The 26,896-nt window shown below is 40.2% G+C and overlaps 1 protein-coding gene across 4 annotated transcripts in view; it reads left to right on the top strand.

Annotated features, from left to right (window-relative positions):
• The window catches only part of CHD6 (chromodomain helicase DNA binding protein 6), a 211,541-nt gene that overhangs the window by 14,166 nt on the left and 170,479 nt on the right, over positions 1–26,896 (top strand). Inside the window, exons 1-2 of one of the 4 annotated variants that reach the window (XM_089896896.1) lie at positions 9,693–26,000; positions 26,692–26,749. The exons of 2 other annotated variants lie outside the window; for them this stretch is intronic. The gene's annotated coding sequence lies outside the window, so the exon portion shown is untranslated. Of the gene's footprint in view, positions 1–9,692; positions 26,750–26,896 lie in introns of those variants that run through there. One more of the 4 variants, XM_089896897.1, reaches the window with a different exon arrangement.

The following is a 26,896-nucleotide window of genomic DNA, read 5'->3' as shown; positions in this document are numbered from 1 at the left end:
ACTTCATGCCAGAGCTTCTGTTTACCTCTCTGTTCCATTCCTTCTTACAGATGCTCCTGCAGTTTTAGGTCCAAGGCTGTCTATCTCTTAACAGCATTTATCCTTCCCAGTGTTGTGCTGCACATCCTCCATTCCTCTTCTGTCATCTGTTCTCTACTTTTACTGCCTTCTGGAATACCATCTTTCACGTGATGAGGACAGTTCCTTGCCATCAATATCCTCGCATCTCTAATATTTTCAAAGTAAATTTCTCAGAAGGTCACATTTAGCTTTATGAATAGGAGGCTGCCCAGCAGTCGTAAGACACTCCAGCATAGTGGTTAAGTGCATGGATTCTCTAACCAGACCACTGGGTTTGAATCCTAGCTCTGCCACTCACTGGCTGTGTGACCCTCTCCATGCCTCAGTTTCCTCATTTGTAAAATGGAGATTATACCTGTCCCATATGGTTTTGTTGAGGATTAAATGAGTTAATTTATGTTATGCCTTGGAACAATACCTCACACATTGAAAGCATGATTTAAGTGTTAGATACTACAATTTTAAAGAATCGGGCATCACTGGGCCAAGATGAATGGAGGTAAATCATTACTGATTTTAATCTTTCTGAGGTTAATATTAAGATGTCAAAGGTTTGGGACTTCCCTGGTGGCGCAGTGGTTAAGACTCTGTGCTCCCAATGCAGGGGGCCCGGGTTCCCTGCAGGCTCCCTGGTCAGGAAGCTAGATCCCACATGCATGCCGCAACTAAGAGTTTGCATGCCACAACTAAGGAGCCCACCTGCCGCAACTAAGGAGCCCACCTGCTGCAGCTGAGGAGCCGGCGAGCCGCAACTAAGGAGTCCGTGAGCCGCAACTAAGACCTGGGGCAACTGAAAAAATAAAAAAGATATCAGAGGTTTAATACCACCTTTAATTTTTCATTTTATTCAGTAGGAATTACTGAGCAGCTCTATAAGGCACGATGCTCTTGGGGGGGAAATGACCTAGAGCTTACCCTTGAAGAATTTACAGGGGCGATAAGATATATATAAATAAATACCTGTGCACAGAGAATTGTGCCATTATGAGGTAGCCCATAAAAAGTGTCCAAGATGAGAAAGATAAAGGCCTTTGGAAGTTCAGAAAGGGGAGGGATGGGGAGTCAGAGAAGGCTTTGAGTCAGACTGGGCATTTATTTGGGTCGGAAGGATACACAGGATTTGGATATGTGCAGACTGGGTGAGGTAGGGAGCCAATCTCTGCGTGAAAGGAAAGATCAGATCAGAGGCCATAATAAATATGTTCTTTCATCCATTCAGCAAATATGTGTTGAACATTTACTTTGTGCCCAGCGCTGGTGTAAACCCTGGGGATGCAGCAGTAAACAAAACCAAGTTCCTGCTCTTAGGGACCTTATGTTCTAGTGGTTATTTGAATATGCCGAACTGTAATGTATCAAGTGGTGGTAAGGACTCGGAACAAAAATAAAGCAGGATAAGAAGACAGAAAATAGATTTAAATAACTAAGAAAAGCATGATTAATTTCTAAAACTTTTTTAAATTAAAAAAAATTTTTTTTAACGTTATCTCTTGAAGAAACCCAAGGCAGAGCCGAATGGCTTTTCTTGTGCAATGGGCCATATCTCTGCGGTTTCCCATGCTCCTAGTTCTCTGCCCCTTGTTTTCTGGCCTGTCTAAATACTTTCCTTCCTTTGAGATTGAGAATAAGTCCCAGTGTCTTCATGGGGCCTTCCCCCTCGGTATGTGCCAGAAGCACCCTCTTTCCCCTCTACACTTCTGGAGTCAGGTTTTGCCTATGTAACTGACTTGGCATTTCATATTGAACTGCCTTTGTCTTTTCTCATACTGTTACTCGTTTATTCCACAAGTATGTGATGCCCATTCATTTAGGAAACAATTATTGAACTTTCATTTTGTTTCAGCCATTACTGGGCACTAGAACTTGAAGATAAATGCACTTGGTCTCTGCCCTCGAGGAATGCACAGTCTATTAGAAGAGACAGGGACTTCCCTGGTGGCGCAGTGGTTAAGAATCCACCTGCCAATGCAGGGGACACGGGTTCAAGCCCTGGTCCCAGAAGATCCCACATGTCGCAGAGCAACTAAGCCCGTGTGCCGCAACTACTGAGAGCCTGTGCTTTAGAGCCCACAGCCATAATTGCTGAGCCCGTGTGCCACAACTATTGAAGCCTGCGTGCCCTAGAGCAGGGGTCCTCAAGGCCTGTTAGGAACTGGGCCGCACAGCAGGAGGTGAGCGACGGGCAAGCAAGCGAAGTTTCATCTGCTGCTCCCCATCACTCGCATTACTGCCTGAACCATCCCCCTGCACCCCCCCACCAGTTTTGTCTTCCATGAAACCGGTCCCTGGTGCCAAAAATGTTGGGGACCACTGCCCTAGAGCCCATGCGCTGCAACTACTGAAGCCCACACGCTCTAAAGCCTGTGTGCTGCAACTATTGAGCCTGCGTGCTGCCTGTGCACCTAGAGCCTGTGCTCCTCAACAAGAGAAGCCACTGAAATTAGAAGCCTGCGCACCGCAATGAAGAGTAGCTCCCGCTCTCTACAACTAGGGAAAGCCCCACACCACAACGAAGACCCAACGTGGCCAAAAATTAAAAAAAAAAAAAAAAAAGAAATGTAAACTGCTACTACAAACATCATAATAAATGTCAAGTTAGAGCCATGTCCAAAGTTTTGTTAGAAGGCAAGAAGAGGAAGCAACCGTCTACCCAGGGGAGTTGATGAAGGCTTTTGAAAGGAAGGAACTTTTAAATTGGTTCTTGAAAATTGATTTGGAGTTGAATGATCAGAGACTGGGATTGGTGTCTGATGTGAAAAGCCCTTTATGCATAGGAAGTGTCCTGCAAGGGAACAGAGGCAAATGGTTAGTTCACTGTGGGTGGAGTTGGGTGGGTAGTAGGACTGGAGGAGCAGGTTGGAGATGTCGAAAGACTTTGGAGATCGTGGTAAGCAGTTTAGATTTGTGTTGGCAATGAGGAATCGTCAGAGGTTTTAATACAGGAGAGTAGGTTGTATTCTACCCTTCGTAGCAGCGATTGGTTTAGAACAGTGGTGCTCAAACTTTGCTGCATATTAGAATCACTTGGAAAGCTTGAAGTAAATGCCAGTGCCCAGGCTGCATACAGGAAAATCAGATTCTCTAGAAGAGACACCCAGGCATTGGATTTTTATTAACTTCTCAGGTGATTCCAGTGTGCATCCAAGTTTAAGTACCAGTGGTTTGGAGAGGCTTGACAGCCAGTTAATGAATGAGGAGGCCATTGCAGTGGCCTGACTAGGAGATAAGTTTTTGAATTGAAGCATTGGGAGCAGGGATAAGGGAAGACAGAGTCAACCATTATTATTGTTCTTCAGTTTGCTGTATGTCTTCTCCAATAAAGTGGTGGCCCCTTGGGTGCAAGGTCCAGTCTTTGTACTTTGAATTCTTCATAGAGATCTGTGGGTAGTAAGTTCTCAATAAATATTTGCCTTGATTAAAGTCAGTTTTCTTTTGTTCAAGTACCCATAGTTGAGCTCTTAGGGCATTTTTATTTCATTTGTTTCTTTCCTTTTTGCTATTAAATAGAAAGTCCTTTAGGGATGAGAGTGGATGGAGATGAGACTTTTTGGTCAGTTTTACTTCCTTGTAATTCTGATTAAAGATTTAGGAAGTTAAAATCCAGTGACTAAAACAGTGTCTTCATATGGACTTGGTTTATCTGTACTGTCTCTCATTAGCCCAGATAATTAAGTTGGCCTTTAACTCTTGACATTTGTGTAAAACCCAGTAGTGTTAATATACCCTTTAAAATAAAGAATCTAGATAGAGTACCTAGATTCTTAAAGTATTCTTAAGGTTTACCTTCCACAACATGTGAAAGGTAAACCTCAAAAATAATACCCAGATTCTGTTAATCTATGTAGTAACTCAGGATGTGGTATAGAAACTGACTTGGTTTGTGCACTTGAAATAATTTCTTTTTGCCAAATTTCTTTATGCATGGGGATAGTATTTTAAAATGCTGTGAAGCATTTTTGTGTCAACTTTTCATTCTGTATTCTAATGGAGGGGAGTTAGAACGTAACAGAAATTAAGAACTTTTAAAATATTTGACAGCATTTATACCCCCCTGCCATTTTGTATTTTTAAAAATGTCAAATCTACAGAAAGTTACTGAGAATTGTACCATAACACCATCTCGCCTTTACCTAGATTCACCAACGATTAATGTTTTGCCAAATTTGCTTTATGTCTTTTTTCCTGTTTATATATATAGTTCTTTTTAAAGCCATATCCTTTGAGAGTTCCTTGCAGACACTGTGACACTTCACCCCTAAATACTTTTGCTTCTTTATTCTGAGAGAAAGGGTACATAACTATAATAAAGTCGCGTCACTCGGGATACTTGACATAAAACCAACGTGTAGTGCATGTTTAAATCTTACCATTCACTTGTTCTCTAGCTTTTTTATTTTTCCTGATCTAGTATTCAGTCAAGGATCGTGCGTTGTATTAAGTTGTCATGTGTCCTTTCCTTTCAGTATGGATTAGTGTGCTCTGGTAGTCACAGGGTTTCAGGAATAGGAATGAAAACCCCCTTTAAAGCATGCTGTGGCCCAGCTTCCATGTTTATCTCCTTCCATGCCCCCCACCACTGTCTGGGAGTTGGCCTTCTTAGACTGATAGCAAAGTTCTAAAGTAGAACCTAGCACCCAGTGCAGACCTGCTTGTACACATCTTCCTGATGCTTGGAGAGGCTTTGTCCTAAGCAAAGAGTTACTGTCCATTTTAGGATTAAAGCCATTCAGGTTGCCTAGGTACCTGATTAAGAGAATGTGGTAGCGTTTGACCTACTGTGTAGCACAGGGAACAATATTCAGTATCTTGGAATAACCTATAATGGAAAAGAATCTGAAAAAGAATATATATATACACACACACACACATATACATAACTGAATCACTTTGCTGTACACCTGAAACTAACACAAAATTGTAAATTATACTTCAATTTAAAAAATGGTTAAGAAAATAAAGAGAATGTGGTAGCGTTGATGAGACTTTGGGAAAAGATTTTCATAGTTATCTCTAAATCACCTGAAACATTAGGAGTTAGGAATTGTCTTCTGAGGACATTTCTTGAGGACCACTGATCGTTATGATATTGTCTCTGCATATTTCATGGGGCTTTAATTTTTTTTTAACTATTAAGAACTTCCCTACCCCACCCCACCTTTAAATAATCTACTGGTCGTGTCCTTTTGCTCCTTTACCCTTCTTGCTTTACACTCCGTCCTGGGCAGACTTTTTTCTTGCTTCAGCTCTTGATGACCCTAAGATCTTTTGTTTCCGCCCCCATTCTCTTCTGAGCTCCAAACCCTCATTTCAGACCACATACTTTGCAGCTTCACCTTTCTGTTCCACATGCAGAACTGAACTCGGTATCTTTCTGTGTAAACCTGAGCCCTGGTTTGAATAATTGGGTGGGGGGTGAGAATGAGATGGTATTTGACCAAGGGACTAGAAACACTAGGCTCATGTCCTTTACCAGCTCCTGCCCTCCGTAACGCTTACCCCTCCCTCCTCCCCCCCCCACCCCCCCCCCACACTTACTGGGAAATAGGCCAACCAAAGGCAAGGCTTTGCTAACAAGACCATTTCCGTCTGAATGTGGAGTCTTGGAAGTTAGGTTTTATGAAATGTTTCTCAACATGGTTTTTTTCATTATCACTCCCTTTAAGGAGCCTTTTTATAAAAAAATTTTTTATGTCCATTTTTTTTAACATTTATTGGAGTATAGTTGCTTTACAATGTTGTGTTAGTATCTGCTATATAACAAAATGAATCAGCTATATATATCCCCGTATCCCCTCCCTCTTGCCTCTCCCTCCCACCCTCCCTATCCCACCCCTCTAGGTGGTCACAGAGTACTGAGCTGATCTCCCTGGGCTATGTGGCTGCTTCCCACTAGCTATCTATTTTACATTTGGTAGTGTGTATATGTCCATGCCACTCTCTCACTTCGTCCCAGCTTACCCTTCCCCCTCCCCGTGTCCTCAGGTCCATTCTTTACATCTGCCTCTTTATTCCTGTCCTGCCTCTAGGTTCATTAGAATCTTTTTTTTTTTAAGATTCCATATATATGTGTTAGCATACCGTATTTGTTTTTCTCTTTCTGACTTAGGTCACTCTGTATGACAAACTATATAGGTCCATCCACATCACTACAAATAACTACAAATAAGAAATTTCATGTCTTTTTATGGCTGAGTAATATTCCATTGTATATATGTGCCACATCTTCTCTATCCATTCATCTGTCGATAGACACTTAGGTGGATTCCATGTCCTGGCTATTGTAAATAGTGCTGCAGTGAACATTGTGGTACATGACTCTTTTTGAATTATGGTTTTGTCTGGGTATATGCCCAGTAGTGATATTGCTGGGTCATATGGTAATTTTGTTTTAATCTTGCTGTGATTTATGTCAAAGAGCGTTCTTCCTATGTTTTCCTCTAAGAGTTTTATAGTGTCCGGACTTCCATTTAGGTCTCTAATCCTTTTTTTTTTTTTTTTTTTGTGGTACGCGGGCCTCTCACTGTTGTGGCCTCTCCTGCTGCGGAGCACAGGCTCCGGACGCGCAGGCTCAGCGGCCATGGCTCACGGGCCTAGCCGCTCCACGGCATGTGGGATCTTCCCGGACCGGGGAACGAACCCATGTCCCCTGCATCGGCAGTCGGACTCTCAACCCCTGCGCCACCAGGGAAGCCCTCTAATCCATTTTGAGTTTATTTTTGTGTATGGTGTTAGGGAGTGTTCTAATTTCATTCTTTTACATGTAGCTGTCCAGTTTTCCCAGCACCACTCATTGAAGAGACTGTCTTTTCTCCATTGTATATCCTTGCCTCCTTTGTCACAGATTAGTTGACCATAGGTGCATGGGTTTATCTCTGGGCTTTCTGTCCTGTTCCATTGATCTATATTTATGTTTTTGTGCCAGTACCATATTGACTTGATTACTGTAGCTTTGTGGTATAGTCTGAAGTCAGGGAGTCTGATTCCTCCAGCTCCGTTTTTTTTCCCTCAAGACCTCTTTGGCTATGCGGGGTCTTTTGTGTCTCCATACAAATTTTAAGATTTTTTTGTTCTAGTTCTGTAAAAAATGGCATTGGTAATTTGATAGGGTTTGCATTGAATCTGTAGATTGCTTTGGGTAGTAGAGTCATTTTCACAGTATTGATTTTTCCAATCCAAGAACATGGTATATCTCTCCATCTGTTTGTATCATCTTTAATTTTTTTCATCAGTGGCTTACAGTTTTCTGCATACAGGTCTTTTGTCTCCCTAGGTAGGTTTATTCCTAGGTATTTTATTCTTTTTGTTGCAATGGTAAATGGGAGTGTTTCCTTAATTTCTCTTTCACATTTTTCATCATTAGTGTATAGGAACGCAAGAGATTTCTGTGCATTAGTTTTGTATCCTGCAACTTTACCACATTCATTGATTAGCTCTAGTAGTTTTCTGGTGGCATCTTTAGGATTCTCTATGTATAGTATCATGTCATCTGCAAACAGTGACAGTTTTACTTCTTTTCCAATTTGTATTCCTTTTATTTCTTTTTCTTTTCTGATTGCCATGGCTAGGACTTCCAAAACTCTGTTGAATAATAGTGGTGAGAGTGGACATTCTTGTCTTGTTCCTGATCTTAGAGGAAATGCTTTCAGTTTTTCACCATTGAGAATGATGTTTGCTGTGGGTTTGTCATATATGGCCTTTATTATGTGTTGAGGTAGGTTCCCTCTATGCCCACTTTCTGGAGAATTTTTATCAAAAATGGGTGTTGAATGTTGTCAGAAGCTTTTTCTGCATCTATTGAGATGATCGTGTGGTTTTTCTTCTTCAATTTGTTAATATGGTGTGTCACATTGATTGATTTGCGTATATTGAAGAATCCTTGCATCCCTGGGATAAATCTCACTTGATCATGTTGTATGATCCTTTTAATGTGTTCTTGGATTCTGTTTGCTAGTATTTTGTTGAGGATTTTTACATCTATATTCATGAGTGACATTGGTCTGTAATTTTCTTTATTTGTAGTATCTTTGTCTGGTTTTGGTATCAGGGTGATGGTGGACTCATAGAATGAGTTTGGGAGTGTTCCTCTGCAATTTTTTGGAAGAGTTTGAGAAGGAAGGGTGTTAGCTCTTCCCTAAGTGTTTGATAGAATTCACCTGTGAAGCCATCTGGTTCTGGACTTCTGTTTGTTGGAAGATTTTAAATCACAGTTTCAATTTCATTACTTGTGAGTGGTCTGTTCATATTTTCTATTTCTTCCTGGTTCAGTCTTGGAAGGTTATACCTTTCTAAGAATTTGTCCATTTCTTCCAGGTTGGCATAGAGTTGCTTGTAGTAGTCTCTTAGGATGCTTTGTATTTCTGTGGTGTCTGTTGTAACTTCTCCTTTTTCTTTTATAATTTTATTGATTTGAGTCCTCTCCCCCTTTTCTTGATGAGCCTGGCTAATGGTTTATCAATTTTGTTTATCTTCTCAAAGAACCAGCTTTTAGTTTTACTGATCTTTGCTATTGTTTTATTTGTTTCTATTTCATTTATTTCTGTTCTGATCTTTATGATTTCTTTCCTCGTACTAATTCTGGGTTTTGTTTGTTCTTCTTTCTCTAGTTCCTTTACTTGTAAAGTTAGATAGTTTATTTGAGATTTTTCTTGTTTCTTGAGGTAGGCTTGTATTGCTATAAACTTGCCTCTTAGAACCACTTTTGCTGCATCCCGTAGGTTTTGGATTGTCTTGTTTTCGTTGTCATTTGTCTCTAGGTATTTTTTGATTTCCTGTTTGATTTCTTCAGTGATCTCTTGGTTATGTAGTATCATATTGTTTAGCCTCCATGTGTTTGTGTTTTTTACGTGTTTTTCCCTGTAATTGATTTCTAATCTCATAGCGTTGTGGTCAGAAAAGATGCTTGATATGATTTCAATTTTCTTAAATTTACTGAGGCTTGATTTGCAACCCAAGATGTGATCTATCTTGGAGAATGTTCCGTGTGCACTTGAGAAGAAAGTGTAATCTGCTGTTTTTGGATGGAATGTCCTTAAATATCAATTAAATCTATCTGGTCTGTTGTGTCATTTGAAGCTTGTGTTTCCTTATTAATTTTCTGTCTGGATGATCTGTCCATTGGTGTAAGTGAAGTGTTGAAGTCCCCCACTATTATTGTGTTACTGTCGATTTCCTCTTTTATAGCTGTTAGCAGTTGCCTTATGTATTGAGGTGCTCCTATGTTGGGTGCATATATATTTATAATTGTTATATCTTCTTCTTGGATTGCTTCCTTGATCATTATGTGGTGTCCTTCCTTGTCTCTTGTAACATTCTTTATTTTAAAGTCTATTTTATCTGATGTGAGTATTGCTACTCCAGCTTACTTTTGATTTCCATTTGCATGGAATATCTTTTTCCATTCCCTCACTTTCAGTCTGTATGTGTCCCTAGGTCTGAAGTGGGTCTCTTGTAGACAGCATATATATGGGTCTTGTTTTTGTATCCATTCAGCAAGCCTGTGTCTTTTGGTTGGAGCATTTAATTCATTCACGTTTAAGGTAATTATTGATATGTATGTTCCTATGACCATTTTCTTAATTGTTTTGGATTTGTTTTTGTAGGTCCTTTTCTTCTCTTGTGTTTCCCACTTAGAGAAGTTCTTTTAGCATTTGTTGTAGAGCTGGTTTGGTGGTGCTGAATTCTCTTAGCTTTTGCTTGTCTGTAAAGCTTTTGACTTCTCCATCAAGTCTGAATGAGATCCTTGCTGGGTAGAGTAATCTTGGTTGTAGGTTCTTCCCTTGCATCACTTTAAATATATTGTGCCATTCCCTTCTGGCTTGTAGAGTTTCTGCTGAGAAATCAGCTGTTAACCTTATGGGAGTTCCCTTATATGTTATTTTTCATTTTTCCCTTGCTGCTTTCAATAATTTTTTTTTTGTCTTTAATTTTTGCCAATTTGATTACTATGTGTCTCGGCGTGTTTCTCCTTGGGTTTATCCTGTATGGGACTCTCTGCACTTCCTGGGCTTGGGTGGCTATTTCCTTTTCCATGTTAGGGAAGTTTTTGTCTATAGTCTCTTCAAATGTTTTCTTGGATCCTTTCTCTCTCTCTTCTCCTTCTGGGACCCCTATAATGCGAATGTTGTTGTGATTAATGTTTTCCCAGAGGTCTCTTAGGCTGTCTTCATTCCTTTTCATTCTTTTTTCTTTAATCTGTTCTGCAGCAGTGAATTCCACTATTCTGTCTTCCAGGTCACTTATCTGTTCTTCTGCCTCAGTTATTCTGCTATTGATTCCTTCTAGTGTATTGTTCATTTCAGTTATTGTATTGTTCATCTCTGTTTGTTCCTTAATTCTTCTAGGTCTTTGTTAAACATTTCTTGCATCTTCTCCATCTTTGTCTCCATTGCTTTTCCGAGGTCCTGGATAATCTTCACTATCATTATTCTGAATTCTTTTTCTGGAAGGTTGCCTATCTCCTCTTCATTTAGTTGTTTTTCTGGGGTTTTATCTTGTTCCTTCATCTGGTACATAGCCCTCTGCCTTTTCATCTTGTCTCTCTTTCTGTGAATGTGGTTTTTGTTCCACAGGCTGCAGGATTGTAGTTCTTCTTGCTTCTGCTGTCTGCCGTCTGGTGGATGAGGCTATGTAAGAGGCTTTTGCAGGTTTCCTGATGGGAGGGACTGGTGGTGGGCAGAGCTCAGTAAAACTTTAATCAGCTTGTTTGCTGATGGGTGGGGCTGGGTTCCCTCCCTGTTGGTTGTTTAGCCTGAGGCAACCCAGCAGTGGCGCCTTCCCCGGGGGCCCCTTGGTGGGGCTAATGGGAGACTCTGGGAGGGCTCACGCCAAGGAGTACTTCCCGGAACTTCTGCTGCCAGTGTCCTTGTCCTCACGGTGAGACACAGCCACCCCCCTCCTCTGCAGGAGACCCTCCAACACTAGCAGGTAGATCTGGTTCAGTCTCCTATGGGGTCACTGCTCCTTCCCCTGGGTCCCGATGCACACATTACTTTGTGTGTGCCCTCCAAGAGTGGAGTCTGTTTCCCCCAGCCCTGTTGAAGTCCTGCAGTCAAATCCCGCTAGCCTTCAAAGTCTGATTCTCTAGGAATTCCTCCTCCCATTGCCAGACCCCCAGGTTGGGAAGCCTGACGTGGGGCTCAGAACCTTCACTCCACTGGATGGACTTCGGTGGTATAAGTGTTCTCCAGTTTGTGAGTCACCCACCCAGCAGTTACGGGATTTGATTTTATTGTGATTGCGCCCCTCCTGCCGTCTCATTGTGGCTTCTCCTTTGTGTTTAGACATGGGGTGTGTTTTTTGGTGAGTTCCAGTGTCTTCCTGTCGATGATTGTTCAGTGGTTAGTTGTGATTCTGGTGCTCTCGCAAGATGGAGTGAGAGCATGTCCTTCTACTCCGCCGTCTTGAACCAGTCTCCCAGCAGGCAGATTCTTAACCAGTGCACCACCAGGAAAGCCCTAGATTTTTTTGATGATAGCCATTCTGACCGGTGTGAGGTGATACCTCATTGTAGTTTTGATTTGCATTTCTCTAATGAATTGTGATGTTGAGCATCCTTTCATGTGTTTGTTGGCAATCTGTACATCTTCTTTAAGGAGGCTTTTTAGACTTTTTTTTTTTTAGTATTGTCACCCTCCTACCCATGAAGGTTTAATACCACAAATACACAGTGTATCTGTTTATGTACTGCATATATGTTTGCTTAAGAACAAGTAAGGTATTTTAACCCCTGAGAACCAGTTTTTGCCCCCTTGGGGCGATATTGCCCCATTGAGAATGCATGTTTTAAGCTAAGCTGGAGGCAGTCTAAAGTCTAGAAACAACCGAGACCAAAACGTCTGCTTGCTGTCTTGCCTACCCACAGAAAATTTACCTTAGGCTCACATCTGAGTGCTGAAGCCAGGGTTTTGTCGTCTGGTTGTGATTTTTACTCACAGCAATAACAACATAATATTGTGCACAGTATATACTCGTATATGTAATTCAAGTGTTTTAATACTCAATATTTATTCGTACTGCTTGTGATGTACTCTATTTTTATTCTGTATTCTTTAAAAAGTAGTTTTATTGAGATAATTTGCATACTGTAAAATTCAGCTGTTTTTATTTTATATATTTTTTGTTGTAAAACGAAATGCTGGTTGTGACCCACTGACTTGCAAAAGCATGACAGCCAGCCAGCAGAGCAATGCCAAGGCATAGCTGGTCTAGAGACTACCCACAGTCTACCAGAGAGGTGAGAAGGAAGATGTGGCAGAGTCCTAACCTTTGAAGCCCTGTAGTCATTGGATTTTGTTTTAATAAATGCCCTTGAACTTGAACAAACTGGCTGTTTTACTCCTTGGTAGGGGTGAAGGCTGGAGAGCTCATGGCAGGGGAGGGCTGCAGTGAGCGTTTTAAGCCCACAGGTAAAAACTGCTTTGGTGGCAGCCAAAGGGCTTGCCTCCCAAGGAAGGTGAAATGGGCATCTTCATTCTGTGTTTTGTGATGCCAGCACACATAACCCTCTCCCCACCGAAAGAAGGTGAGTGGGGAGATGGAGGGAGGGAAGATTGGGTTTATCCATAAGAATATTGGAGAGAGTGGGATCTGTATATTTGATTAATTTGCTGTCATTAATCTGTTAAAATGGGATAGAGCACTGAGGAAGTGAAGTAGGAAACTACTAAGTTTTCATTAGGAGAATGGAAGAAGAGAGGGTCTAAAGAATGAGATGTAGCTGTGCTTTGTTGGGGTCTATACATGGTCAAAGGGAGGCCTTGCCTATAGCTAGAGGGAATCAGCAGTGAAGACATGGAAGTGAGTGGTCGAAAGGTCCAGAGAGGAGATTTTGCCCCTGCTTACTATTTTTTTTTTTTGGTCGCGCCTTGAGGCATGCAGGATCTTAGTTCCCCGACCAGGAATCAAACCTGTTCCCCCTGCAGTGGAGTGTGGAGTCTTAACCATTGGACCACCAGGGAAGTCCCTGCCTCTGCTTACTTTTGACCCCAGTGCCAGGCAGGGCAGGAATATGGTAGGACCAAATAAAACTGAGGCATCCCATCCCAGAGCAGCGGAATGATAAGAGCAAATATTCATTGAGTGTTTACTGCATGCTAGAAACTAAACATTTTATATTCTCAGATTTAATCTTTTAAAACTGTGAGGCTGTAGGTTATGTTAGTGCTCCCCAACACCCCATTTCATGTTGAAGAAACTGAGATACAGGGAGGTAAAGAAACTTGTTCAGAGTCACACAGTTACTTGTTCTTACATGTAATGTAAATGCAGGGCACTGGAGACCCTGCCTTGAAGTGGTAAACCCACTGCCTCTGGGACCATGTCTGCTGCACCAGACTTCTGAGGAGTATAGCCTACCTGGCAGATCCTATGGTCTTCATTTAAGTTGCTTAGTCTCCAGGTTGCTACCCTGAAGTTCACTCTTAGAGGCTGGTGACCACAATACTAAAAATAACATTGTCCTAGAGAATATTTATAGTTTTTTCACTCCCTCTTCTTGAGTACAGACTGTGCCTATCTGGGAAATAACCACTTATTTTAGGACTCTAGAGTTGGACACTTAAATGGTAGGACTTGTTAAGTGGTAGTCATATTTCAAGTTAGTTCTACAGACATTTGCATGCTTCCTAAGTGCCCTGTGATGTACCCGGTGCCAGGGTGACAAATGTTATCACAATCTGGTAGGGGAAATAGACACAACCAATGTTTAAATTGCAGTGAAACAATATAAGTAGAACAGTAAAAGGAACATTAAGGAGTATGGGAGATTAGGAAGAACTTCCCAGAAGAGTTAACATTTGAGTTCTGTTTTGAAGGATGAATAGGAGTTTGCCTGGTAGGTAAGTAGTTGCAGAATAATTAAGTGAAAATTGCTAGAGAGATGAACAGAGGCTTCCTTCTGATATTATTGCCAGTGTGTTTAGATTCTTAATGATGGAGTAGAAGGAGTTTCCAGTTGTAAAATCTCCCCCTTTTCACTAATGTCCTGAAATGCCATTGGGATCCTATGCCTCAATGGTAGGGTTGGACAGCTAGGGATTATACTTTGGGCCGGTTATAGGAGGGACAAAATTGCTACCCATGTAGCACCTACAGGTACACTGCAACTCTGAGCAGAGTTTTCTACTTGTGTGAGAAGATGATGGTATTCCCTGCAGCCTAGCTCCAACCCAAGACTGATTGCAATTGCTCGGTGAGATTTTTCTTCTCTTATATGTAAATAGTTGATTGATTGCTGTTACTGAGAAGGTATTAAGCATTCAGCCACGAAAGTTTGTTGAGCACTGACTTTTTTGTATGGAGGGTAGGTGAGAGCCATACACAGAAATTGGGTTTTTGAAGTATAACATGCATTCAGTGAAGTGTACAGATCTCAAATATACTGCTCGATGGGTTTTTACATGTGTGTATACCTTTGTAACCACCCACATTCAAATCAAGATGGAGAACATTTCCAGCACCCCAGGAGGTTCTCTTGTGCCCCTTCTCTGGTAATGCCCATTGCTCCCCCACAATCTCCCCTGAGCACTATTCTGACTTTGTCACCAAAAATTAGCTTTGCCTGTTCATGAACTTTATTTAAATGGAATCATACAGAATGTACTGTTTTATATCTGGTTTCTCTTACTCAGCTTTGTAATTGTGAGATTCATACAAATTGCTGGAGAGCACTGATAACCTGTCAGACTGTTAGGAAGACACCCAGAATGTGATTTATGCCACTGAGAGTTGGTATGAATTTATTGGTGGCATTTGTTTATTCAGTACCCATTTACAAGTGCCATACACCAGGAGCTTTGCAAGGGCTTGGGATTAAAGATGAAGAAGTTCCTGCCATCAAGGACTTTCAGTCTAATGAAGGAGATAGACACATACATAATTAGACATAATACACATAATTAAAGTGAAGAATTGGTCAACTTTTATGGATGAAAATGGTTTTTGAAAGATTTTCTAGAGGAGGTGAAATGTCTTCTGATTGTCAGAGGATTAAAATTTTTCCAGGTGGTCAAGTACAAGTGTGGAGATGTGAAGCAGCATGGTATCTTCAGAGACCTGCATTAGTGATGCTTTGATTTTAGATTGATTAAGATGTGTAAGAATGCCAAAGATATCACTTTGGGAAGAAATTTTGAGGGAAACCTTGGTGTGCAAGTTCGGCTTCTGTTTTAGGTGGAGCTGTGGGAGATGACCACTCTAGTGAGCGGTTGTAAATGCATCATTATGGAGAAGGCAGAGAATGGAAGTCAAATTTGGTGATTGCTGTAGCCAAGGAAAAACTCCCCGCAGTGCTTTATTGTTGATGTTGTGGAAGACTTCTATGAGGTTAGATAAAACTACAGAGATGCTTATAATGAATGTGGTATTTTTTTCAATAATTGAGATGACTTGAGATGTCCCGTTAAGCCATCGAAAATTTCCTAAGGGTGGATTTTGATGCAGCATCTCTCCTTAATTGTGGGGTTTTGTAGCAAAGTGTGCTCCCCCTTCTATCAGTTTGCTGAGGCTACCATAACAAAATACCACCGACTGGGTGGCTTACACAGAAATTTATTTTCTCACAGTTCTGGAGGCTAGAAGACCAAGATCAGGGTGGCTGGTTTGGTCTCTTCTGAAGCCTCTCTCTTTCGCTTGCAGTCCTCCTTCTCACTATGTCCTCACGTGGTCTTTTCTCTGTGTTGTCTGTGTCCTGATCTCTTCTTTTTTTTTTTTTGCGGTACGCGGGCCTCTCCCTGCTGTGGCCTCTCCCGTTGCGGAGCACAGGCTCCAGACGCGCAGGCTCAGCCACCATGGCTCACGGGCCCAGGTGCTCCATGGCATGTGGGATCTTCCCGGACCGGGGCACGAACCTGTGTCCCCTGCATCGGCAGGCGGACTCTCAACCACTGCACCACCAGGGAAGCCCTGATCTCTTCTTAAAAGGACACCAGCCATATTGGACTAGGGCCCACTCCAGTGACCCCCATTTTTAACATAATTATCTCTGTAAAGGCCTGCTCTCCACATACTGTCACATTCTGAGGTACTGGGAGTCAGGGTTTAAACATATGAGTTTTAGGACAGGGGAGGACACAGTTCAGTTCATCATACCCATGTTTCAGAACCTGCTCTAGCATTGTTGGACTGTGTGAGGGCTGTCACCTGGGAAACTCAGGGGTCAGAACCACGTCAAGACAAGTGGGGAGCAGTGTCGTAGACCAGAGTCTGCTGTGACCCCTGTGCGGGCTGGGCTTGCTCTTAAATTGCCGTCTCTGATTTCCTCGTGGCTGTCTGTGTACGCATAAACCTGTGAGCCTTGGGTAATATGTCTAAAACTGTTAAGACTGGTATTTTGTCAATTAACAGATTGAAAATAGGGCCTAAGAAGAAAAGAATCCAACCTGTAAAGGCCAGGTGCATGTCACAAGGAAAGTGATTTCATAACTCTTAATGATCTGTTCCAGTGCTGAACAAACCATATCCCTCTCCTGCCCTTTAACCCTTTGCTTTGATTAGCTGAAGTTAGACAGCCTTGGCATTCTCCATATCAAAACATTTGAATACCAAAGAGCTGCTTCTAAATCAGATCACCTTAAACTTCCTCATCCTTGTGGGGAGAAAGTTGTTTTCTGTAGAGGATTTTATGTTGAATTTTTTGTTGTGATGGCCACCTGAGAGGGTGGAGAGTGGGGATTTTTCTTTTAAGGAAGTATCTTAAGGAGGTGCTTTTAGATAGTCACCTCTTAAACTTGTTTCATTGGGGACAGAGAGAAGTCTCGTTAGGACGAATTTTGTGGGGGCTGCTTTTGTTTTAATCCACATTGGGATTCTATGGTGGCAGATGAGGCTTGTTACAGGTACCTGGGAACTGGAAATCTGGTTTTTAGTGTAATAGTGTTTATTATAATGGTGTGTGTCCCGGAGTTGCTGTGGTAAGACCCTTTTTCAGAATTAGAACTTTAAAGCTTCTAGGCTATTAAGAGAACTCATGCAGAGTTGAATGAGATGTGTTAGCTCACATCATATTAGACCCAGCCTAATGTGAAGCGGGGATTTTGGGAAGTCATGAAATGCCCAAGTGTTTTCATGTTGCATCAGTGTAAATGCCAGTGCAGTTCCGTCGCCTGTTTGTTCTTTTGCTTAGCTGTGGGCTGGTTGACCATGAGTTTGATTTTTGCCAGGATGGTCTGGGTCAGAAAGAAGCATTTAAAAATCTTTGGGGGCTTCCCTGGTGGCGCAGTGGTTGAGAGTCTGCCTGCTGATGCAGGGGACACGGGTTTGTGCTCTGGTCTGGGAAGATCCCACATGCCGCGGAGCGGCTGGGCCGGTGAGCCATGGCCGCTGAGCCTGCGCATCCGGAGCCTGTGCTCCGCAACGGGAGAGGCCACAGCAGTGAGAGGCCCACGTACAGCAAAAAAATAAAATAAAATAAAATAAAATAAAAATAAAAATCTTTGAACAGCATTCTAAGGTAGTGTGCACTGTGGCTCTAATTTCTGTTTATATTAATATAATATTGGTGTTCTCTTCGACTTGCTTGGGTGTTTACTGATGAATGAGGTTCCTTGAACAGATATTACTGAGTATATGTTAATTCTTTTATAAGGAGTAAGTTAGTTGTTTGAAATGGGTCATAGTTCAAAAGTGTACCCAGAATTTTACTTAGTTTTTGAAGAAACAAAACTCTTTCAAATCTGTTAAAAAGCAAAATTCAACTGAGTAAATTTTAAAGATCCTATTGGCATTATTCGACGATTCATGAATTGGGCAGCATCCCATCCAGTGATGGAAAGGAGCTCTAAAGAGCTGTACAAAATGAAAGACTAATTTGCAGAAGGGGGTGGGAAGAGGAAGTTACTAGCAAAGAGTGGATTGTTTGTGGCAAGGTCACTTTCCTTTAGAGGACTGCAGGGGTCTGTCAAGCACTAGGGCTGACCAGGTAATTCCAGATGGACTGGTTTAAGATTCCACTCCTGGGAGAGGTTGCAACTGTAAATTAGGTGTTAAGTCTTTGTTCCACAGGTGACTCCATTTTGGTTCAGTTGTATCTCTCTTAACAAAGTTCTTCTCTGTTTAGTAAACAATATTTCTCATACCTTCAGCAAATTAAATGTTTTAACTTTCCACATTTTCCTACTTTGTTTCCTACCATTTCGTTCTCCTCTACTCTTAGATTTGACTCCATTGACTTTTTTTTGGTGGTCCTTGATTTTTTTTCTTTTTTACAAACTAGGTAGATAATACTATTCTTGAAAAGTGTTTTTTAACCACAAAGGTGCTGACAATGCTTATATGCTGTGGATATAGGGCGCCTACGACTTTTGGACCCACAACAGACTGATTTGAGATTCAGTGTAACTTGGTAGAGTGGTATGTTTTATTGGCACCTTCCATCTGTGGAAATCCTTGAGCATTTGCTGCCATATTTTCTAGACATGTCTCCTGACTTTCTTGAGTCCCCCCTGCCCGCCCTTTTTAAATTAGAAATATTCAACAGAATAATTCAGATGATATCCTACTTCTTAAGAGAAGAAGGATGAGGTAGGATCCATAGGTAACATTGCATTGGGGAGTGGATGCTCCCAATGTAGTGTGTCTTTGAGTCTTTGACCCCAATTCTTCAGTTTTCTCTAGTAGTATTTTACATTCATACCCTTGCCATAACGTCATGGTGGATGGCATTATGTCCCTACTCCTTGATTTTGGGCTTGGCTATATGACTTGCTTTATAGGCCAGTGGGCTGTTGGTGAACACGGTGAAAGCAGAGGTCTGCAGTGTGCTCATGCTGTGGGCTTGTCCTCTTGTGCCTTTGCCGTCACCGTGAGAAGAGCCCTGAGTAGCTGTAGTCTATTCAGTGTGGGCCTCAGAGTGAGACCATAGAGCAGAGCCACCGCAGCACATCTGTAGCTTAAAGCAGAGCCAGCGCAACTCAGATGCCTGAGGGAAGATTAAATGTTTATGCCAGTGAGATTTTGTAGTTTGTTGTTGTACAGAATTATTGAGGCAATAAGTGACTAATACAGTCACCCTGCTGCATCCAGGACAGTTCCAGGACCTTAGTAGCAGGCTTTCTTGGATGGTCTCTCCTCCTACCTGGCCATTTACAGGATTCTCAGCTGGCCCACCCCACCCTTTTCTTTCCACCTACTGTTTTCCTCATTCTACCTTATTGTTCTCTTCTACTTTATAGCTTTATAACTTATATATTATGTTCTCTCCTAACTTTTCCATGTCCAAAGCCATTTATGACTCCTCCAGTTTGCCTTACACTCGTAACTTCTCAGCTCCTACTCCTGTTGCTTATGCCTTATTCTTTCGGTACCTTCCATTTCAGATTTCTGAGAGAAAATCGACGTTGCCCAGCAGGTTTTTTTTCCACCCCAGAAATATCATGTCCTCAGTTGTTGGCCTGTTTAGGCATTGGCCACCCTTAGGTTAGGCGCCCACCTCTGGTCCAGTTAAATGTGTCAGGGACGTGTTGGGATGAGGGACATGTCTTGAAATACATGAGTGCCTAATACTGCCTTACTAATGGAGGCCATGAATGTGTGGAAAGCTTAGTGATAAGACAAGTCTTTTACACAGTATTGCATGTCATCTGGGGATTTTAGCTGGTATTGAAGCTTGTCAGTTTCTGGCCTCATCAGTTCCCCAGAGGGGAAGCTTTTAACTTGGCTTTTGCAAGTTTAAAATTTTCTGGGGCTGCATTTTATTTTTCAGTTTCCTAGTTCCAAGATAACCAGCCTTACAGCATGAGTTCTCAGGATGAACCTCTTTCAAGGAAAAATGTGAGAGAAGAGACCGTCTACTGGAAGGAAAGCTGACTCATGGCAAAACATTCCAGAGAGTTGAGAAGAAAATAAGTTGGCCTTATTCTGAAGTTTTAGGCTATTTAGGCTTTCCCGTAGCTTTTCTGTATAGGGGGAGAGACTGGTCAAGTTAAAGCTGATTTATAGCAGTTATATGGTTGTGCTTAATTTAGGTTTATCTCTTAAGTATTTATGTTTTGGGGTACTATTATAAGTGGTACTATAAAAATGTTCATTTACAATTGTTCCTTGCTAGTGTATAGAAATACAGTTGGCTTTTGTATGTTGATCTTAAATCCTATGATCTTATTAAACTAATTTACTGATTTTAGAAACTTTATTGTAGATTCTTTGGGATTTACTGTATTGATAGTTATGTTGAGTGCAAATAAAGACAATTTTATTTCTTCCTGTTTAATCTGTATGCCTTCTATTTCTTTTTCTTGTCTTATTGCACTGTCTAGGACCCCAGTATGATGTTGAAGTGATATGATGAGATTAGACAACCTTGCCTTGTTCCTGAGTTTAGGGGAAAATTATACAGCCCCATTAACAGTAGGGTTTTTTGTCAGTGCTTTTTATTAGCTTGAGGAAGTTCACTTTTACTCCTAGTTTCCTGAGAGTTTTCATCATAAATGAATGTTGGAGTTTGTTACTTTTTGTGTATCTGTTGAGATGATCATGTGGGTTCTGTCTTTAGTCTGTTGATACAGTGAATTACATTAGTTGGTTTTTGATGTTGAATCCCTCTTGCATACCCAGGATAAATCCCACTTGGTCTTGATGTATTATCCTTTTTATACATTGTCATATTCAATATGATAGTATTTTGTTAAGGATTTTAGTGTCTTTGTTTTGATCTTTGTCTTTGACCTGTGGCTTCTTGCATTGCTGTTGCTGGATTTGGTGTCAGCATAATGCTGCCCTCATAAAATTAGATGGGAAGTGTTCCCTCTTCTTCTGTTTTTTTTGGAAGAGTCTATGTAAAATATTGGTATACAGGAGATATTGCAGGTTCAGTTCCAGACCACTGCAATAAAGGAAATATTGTAGTAAAGTGAGTCACACAAATTTTTTGGTTTCCTAGTGCATATAAAAGTTATATTTATACTATACTATAGTCTGTTAAGTGTGCAATAGCATTATGTCTAAAAAACAATGTATGTAACTTAATTAAGAAATACTTGATTGCTAAAAAAAATGCTGACCATCATCTGACAACACAGGGTTGCCACAAACCTTCAATTTGTAAAAAATGTAATATCTGTAAAGTGCATGAAGTACAATAAAATGAGGTATGTCTGTAATTTTTTCTTTAATTAGTCGGTAAAATTTACCACTGAAGCAGTCTGGACTTGGAGTTTTCTTTGTTAGAAGGTTTTTAACTACAAATTCACCATCTTTAATAGATGAAGGCTGTTCAGGTTATTTTTCTTTTCTTTTCAAGTGAGCTTGGCTAGTTTGTGTCTTTTGAGGAACTCATCCATTTCATCTAAGATGTCCAAATTTAGAGGCACAAAGTTAATATTATTTTCCTTTTAACTGTGTGTAGGATTCCTAGAGCCTCCTTTTTGAGTCCTTATGTTGGTAATTTTTGTCTTTTCTCTTTTTTTCTTGATCATTCTGGCTAGAGGTTTATCAACTTTATTGATCTGTTCAAAGAATCGGATTTTGGTTTCATTAATTTTTCTATTCTTATTTTTCTGTTCTCAACCTCATTGATTTTTGTTCTTATTATGATTTCTTTCCTTCGACTTTATTTTTTTAGACTTTTTAAAATATTCGTTTTTATTATGGTTTATCACAGGATATTGAATATAGTTTCCTGTGCTATACAGTAGGACCTTGTTGTTTGTCCATCCTATATGTAATAGTTTACATCTGCTAATCCCAAACTCTCACTCCTTCCCTCCTCCACCCCCCTTCCCCTTGGCAACCACAAGTCTGTTCTCTATGTCTGTGAGTCTGTTTCTCTTTTGTAGATAGGTTCATTTGTGCCATATTTGTCTTTCTCTTTCTGACTTACTTCACTTAGTATGATAATCTCTAGGTGCATCCATGTTGCTGCAAATGGCATTATTTCATTCTTTTTGATGGCTGAGTAATATTCCATTGTTTACATGTACCACATCTTTATCCATCCGTCGATGGACGTTTGGGTTGTTTCCATGTTTCGGCTATTGTGAATAGTGCTGCTGTGAACATAGGGGTGCATGTATCTCTTTGAATTATAGTTTTGTCTGGATGTATGCCAGAAGTGGGATTGCTGGATCATATGGTAATTCTATTTTTAGTTTTCTGAGGAACCTCCACACTGTTTTCCATAGTGGCTGCAGCAACTTACCCTTCTACTTTAATTTGATCTCCCTTTTTAGTTTCTTATGGTGGAAGCTTAATTCGAGTAAGCCGTTTGTTTTTCTTTTCTTTTTTTTTTTTCTTTAATAAACTTTTAGTGCTATAAACTTTCCTTTAGGCACTGCTTAAGCTGCATCCCATAAATTTTTATATGTTGTGTTTTGATGTTCATTCAGTTAAAAATATTTTCTGGGACTTTGCTGGCGGTCCAGTGGTTAAGACTCTGCACTTCCACTGGGGTGTGGGTTCGATCCCTGGTCAGGGAACTAAGATCCCACATGCCTTGCGATGTGGCCAAAAAAAATTGTTTTTCTAATTTCCCTTGTCGCTTCCGTTTTGACCCAGGGTTGTTTAGAAATGTGTTTTATTTCCCATTACTTGTGGATTTTCCAGATACCTTCTTCTTGATGATTTCAAATTTAATTACTTTATGGCAGAGAATATACTCTGGTATAATTTCAATTATTTTTTTTTTGGAGGGGGGGTGTACACGGGCCTCTCACTGTTGTGGCCTCTCCCGTTGCGGAGCACAGGCTTCAGATGCGCAGGCTCAGCAGCCATGGCTCACGGGCCCAGCCGCTCCGTGCCATGTGGGATCTTCCTGGACCAGGGCATGAACCCGTGTCCCCTGCATTGGCAGGCGGACTCTCAACCACTGCGCCGCCAGGGAAGCCCAATTTCAATTCTTTTAATTAAATTTGTTGAGATCTGTTTTATGGCCAAGAATATAGATTATATTGGTAAATGTCCCCATGCACTTGAAAAATATTCTGCCTTTGGGACTTGCCTGGCGGTGCAGTGGTTGGGAATCCACCTGCCAATGCAGGATCGGACACAGTTTCAATCCCTGGTCCGGGAAGATCCCACATGCTGCGGAGCAACTAAGCCCGTGCACCACAACTACTGAGCCTGTGCTCTAGAGGCCGCAAGCCACAATGAAGAGTAGCCCCCACTCACCACAACTAGAGAAAACCTGCATGCAGCAACAAAGACCCAACGCAGCCAAAAAAATAAAAATAAATATTCTGCCTTTGTAGGGTGGAATGTTCTGTAAATGTTAATTAGGCAAGTTGGTTGATAGTGTTATGCATACCGTCTATATCCTTACCCATTCTTTGTCAACTTGTTGAATTACTGAAAGAGGAGTGTTGAGTCTCCAAATATAATATATATAATTATATGCTATATATGATTTAAATTATAGTATATATATTTTATATATATATTTCTTCTTTGAGTTCTATCAATTTTTGCTTCATGTGCTTTGACACTCTGTTGTCAGGTGCATACATATTAAGGATTATTATATCTTCTTGATGAATTAACCTCTTTGTCATTATGTGAATGACTCTTAATATTCCTTCTTCTGAAGTCTACATCGTTTGATATTAATGGAGCCTCTGGCTTGCTTTTGATTAATACTTGCATGGTTTATCTTTTTCCATCATTTGATTGGAAATTTCATTTTCTATCTCTTTTAACTTGTCTTGAAAGTAGATTTCTTACAGAACGTATGTAACTGGGTCTTGTGATAATCTCTGCCTTTTAATTGAGATGTTTATTTTTTTTAAGTCTTTATTGAATTTGTTACAATATTCCTTCTACTTTATGTTCTGACTTTTTGTCCGGGAGGTATGTAGCATCCCAGTTCCCTGACCAGGGATCGAACCTGCACCCCCTGCATTGGAAGACGAAGTCTTAACCACTGGACCACCAGGGAATCCCCTAATTGAGATGTTGAGATTATTTACATTTAACATAATTACTGATGTGGTTGGATTTAAATCTATCATCATATTAGTTGATTTTTCTTTGTTCCATCTGATCTGTTCCCCCTTTTCTCTTTATTTCTTCTTCTAGACTGAGGGGTTTTAAACCCTCATATGGGTATGTTAGTTGTACCTCTTAAAAAATTTTTAGTGATAGCCCTAGGGTTTACAATATACATCACAGTCTACCTTCACATAATATTATACTATTTCACATTTCACATGCTAACAGTACAGTATGCTTCTAGTTTTTCCCTTCCATCCTGTGTGACTATTGGTATCGTGTGTTTTACTTTTACATATATTATAAACTCCACAATACACTGTTACTATTTTTGCTTTAGATAGTTTTGGAATAATTAAAACTATGGGGGAAGGGTTTTTTATATTTACTTACATTTTGATCATTTCTGGAGCTATTAACTTTTATGTTAACAGCTGGATCCTCATTTTTTGTCAAGTATCATATACCTTTTACTTGAAGAACCTCTCTACAATTTCTTGTAGGGCAGGTGTGCTGACATTGAATTACCTCATCTTTTGTTCATCTGAAAAGCCATTATTTTGCCTTCATTTTTGAAAGATATTTTTGCTGACTATAGCATTCTGGGTCATGAAGTTTTTTTTTTCCCCTTTCAGTACTTAAAAGGTATTACTCCGTTATCTCCTGGATTGCAAGTAGTCTGTTGAATTTTTTTTTTTCTCAGAAGGTAATGTCTTTTTCCTCCAGCTGTTTTTCAGATTTTCTCTTTAACTTTGATTTTTAGCAGTTTAACTGTGAAGTGTCCAGGTATGTGTTCTTTGTTGTCTTTATTTGTTTGCTTACTGTTTATATTTATCCTGTAGGATTCTCTGAGCTTCTTAGATCTGTGGTTTGATGACTTTATTTTTGGAAAATTATCAGCCATTTTTCCTTCAAATATTATTTCTGCCTTGTTCTCCACCTCTAGTTACATGTCTGTGGTATCATTTGATCATATCACAGCTCTTGAAGGTTCTTTCTGTTGTGTCCTTCCTATCCCACCCCTATTCCCCACTCTTTGTGTTTTAGTTTGGGTGATTTCTAGTGATCTGTCTTCAAGTTCATTGGTTCCTTCCTTGATTATATTGAGTGTTCTGGTGGGCCCCTCAAAGGAACTTTTCATCTCTGATACCTTTACAAAAAAAGATAGCCTTTCTGTTTGACTCTTTCTTACATATTCTGGCCTTCTGTTGAAATTTGCCATCTATTCATGCGTATTGTCTACTAAATTCTTTAACATGTTAAGCATTGTTATTTTAAATTCCCTATCTGGGTCATCTCTCAGTCTGGTTCTCTTGATAGCTTTGTCTCTGTTTCATACCCACTTAGCTTTTTTGTATACCTTGTAATGTTTGATCAACTGCTGGACATTATTATAGAACAGTAGAGACTGAGTTGGACATTAAATATTGATATTGAGATTACATTAAGGGTAGGTTTTGGGAGGAGGAAGACCACATTTGTGCATATAAAATATTCAGGATCTGTTATGGGACTGGGAACATAATTTTACTTTTTCCAGTTATAAAATTTTACATTTCTATAACTTACTGTTCTTTTTACAGCATCCCTAGGAGTTATCTTATCAGAACTTGCCCTCATAGTTACTTTCTCCTTTGTTTCTGCTCCCACTGTACCTGAAACTCTTCCTTAGTTCTGTTGGCATCCACACCAAATGCCATTTGTTAGCAGGTTTGTATTTTCTCACTAGACTATGATTTCTTGAAGTAGGTAGAGTGTCTTATTCATATTTGGATCTCTATGATCTTCTAACTACATTTTAAATATATATATATATATTTGGTTAGAATTGAATTGATTTTATTAAACGATTTTTATTCCTTAGCCAGAAATCCACACTGCCTCCACCCACCTGCTGCCACCAGTTAGTGGGAATATTGGCTCTGGTTTTCCAGTCAACTGTGATGTATCTAAAAAATGCTCTGGAGTGAAAAGTGAGGCCTGGACATGGATGAATTTATGAAGAGGTAGCTCTTGCATTACATTTTTTTTTCCTATGCTAGTTTTATATGTATATTTTGTCTCTCTACCTTGACAGTAAGGTTTAGAGAGGAAATAGCTGTCTTCTGCTTCTCCTCTAGTGTCTTTTAATAAGTAGCACAATGTTGAGCACACGGTAGATGCTCAGCAAATAATTAAATTAAAAATTTCTGAGATTTAATGATACTAATGGATTTTGGAATGAGTTGCCAGTAGCTTTTCTTTTTCTGTTTATCCCTAAAAAATTTTGAGTAATGATGAGGATGATATTTTTCCATTCCTTACTGGCTCTGTTTTCTTTGGCAAGTTTCTTAACATCCTGTGCTTTGGTTTATTCAGCTATACAATGGGAACAATAACAGTACCTATCTCATAAGATTATTATGATGATTAAGAAAAATAATGCAATAAATGTTAGTTGCTGCATTCTAGCTTCTCAGTTATTATTAGCAGTGCATGTTAGAAGGGCATCTTTAAGTTTTTAGACGCTAAGTTCTTTCAGTAGGAGGGTTTTGCTATCTGAAAACCATCTATCTCAGGATGGATAAATATAACTACTTCTGTATTAAATAAGGAAGTAACCTTTGCTCAGAATATTAACAACAAAAAGGGAGCAGAGCTAATTAATTTCTACCTTGTTAGCAATAATGCAATGTTGTACCTTCTCTCTATTCCCAGGGGCATAGAGATCAATACAGAAATAGAGTTCCCAGATCAGCCTTCCCTAGGACTGAAGGTACTTCATCTTACAGATCATTTTTTTTTCTTTTTAAAAAATATTTATTTATTTTTATTTTTGGCTGCGTTGGGTCTTTGTTGCTGTGCGCAGCCTTTCTCTGGTTGCGGTGAGCGGGGTACTCTCCGTTGCAGTGCGTGGGCTTCT

This window comes from Delphinapterus leucas, chromosome 15, assembly GCF_059928025.1.
Source record: "Delphinapterus leucas isolate spDelLeu-1000000601 "Yukka" chromosome 15, BTC_Dleu_Yukka2, whole genome shotgun sequence".
Taxonomy (NCBI): domain Eukaryota; kingdom Metazoa; phylum Chordata; class Mammalia; order Artiodactyla; family Monodontidae; genus Delphinapterus; species Delphinapterus leucas.
Note: the sequence above shows the minus strand (reverse complement) of the source record. Positions and strands in the feature narration are given on the sequence as shown.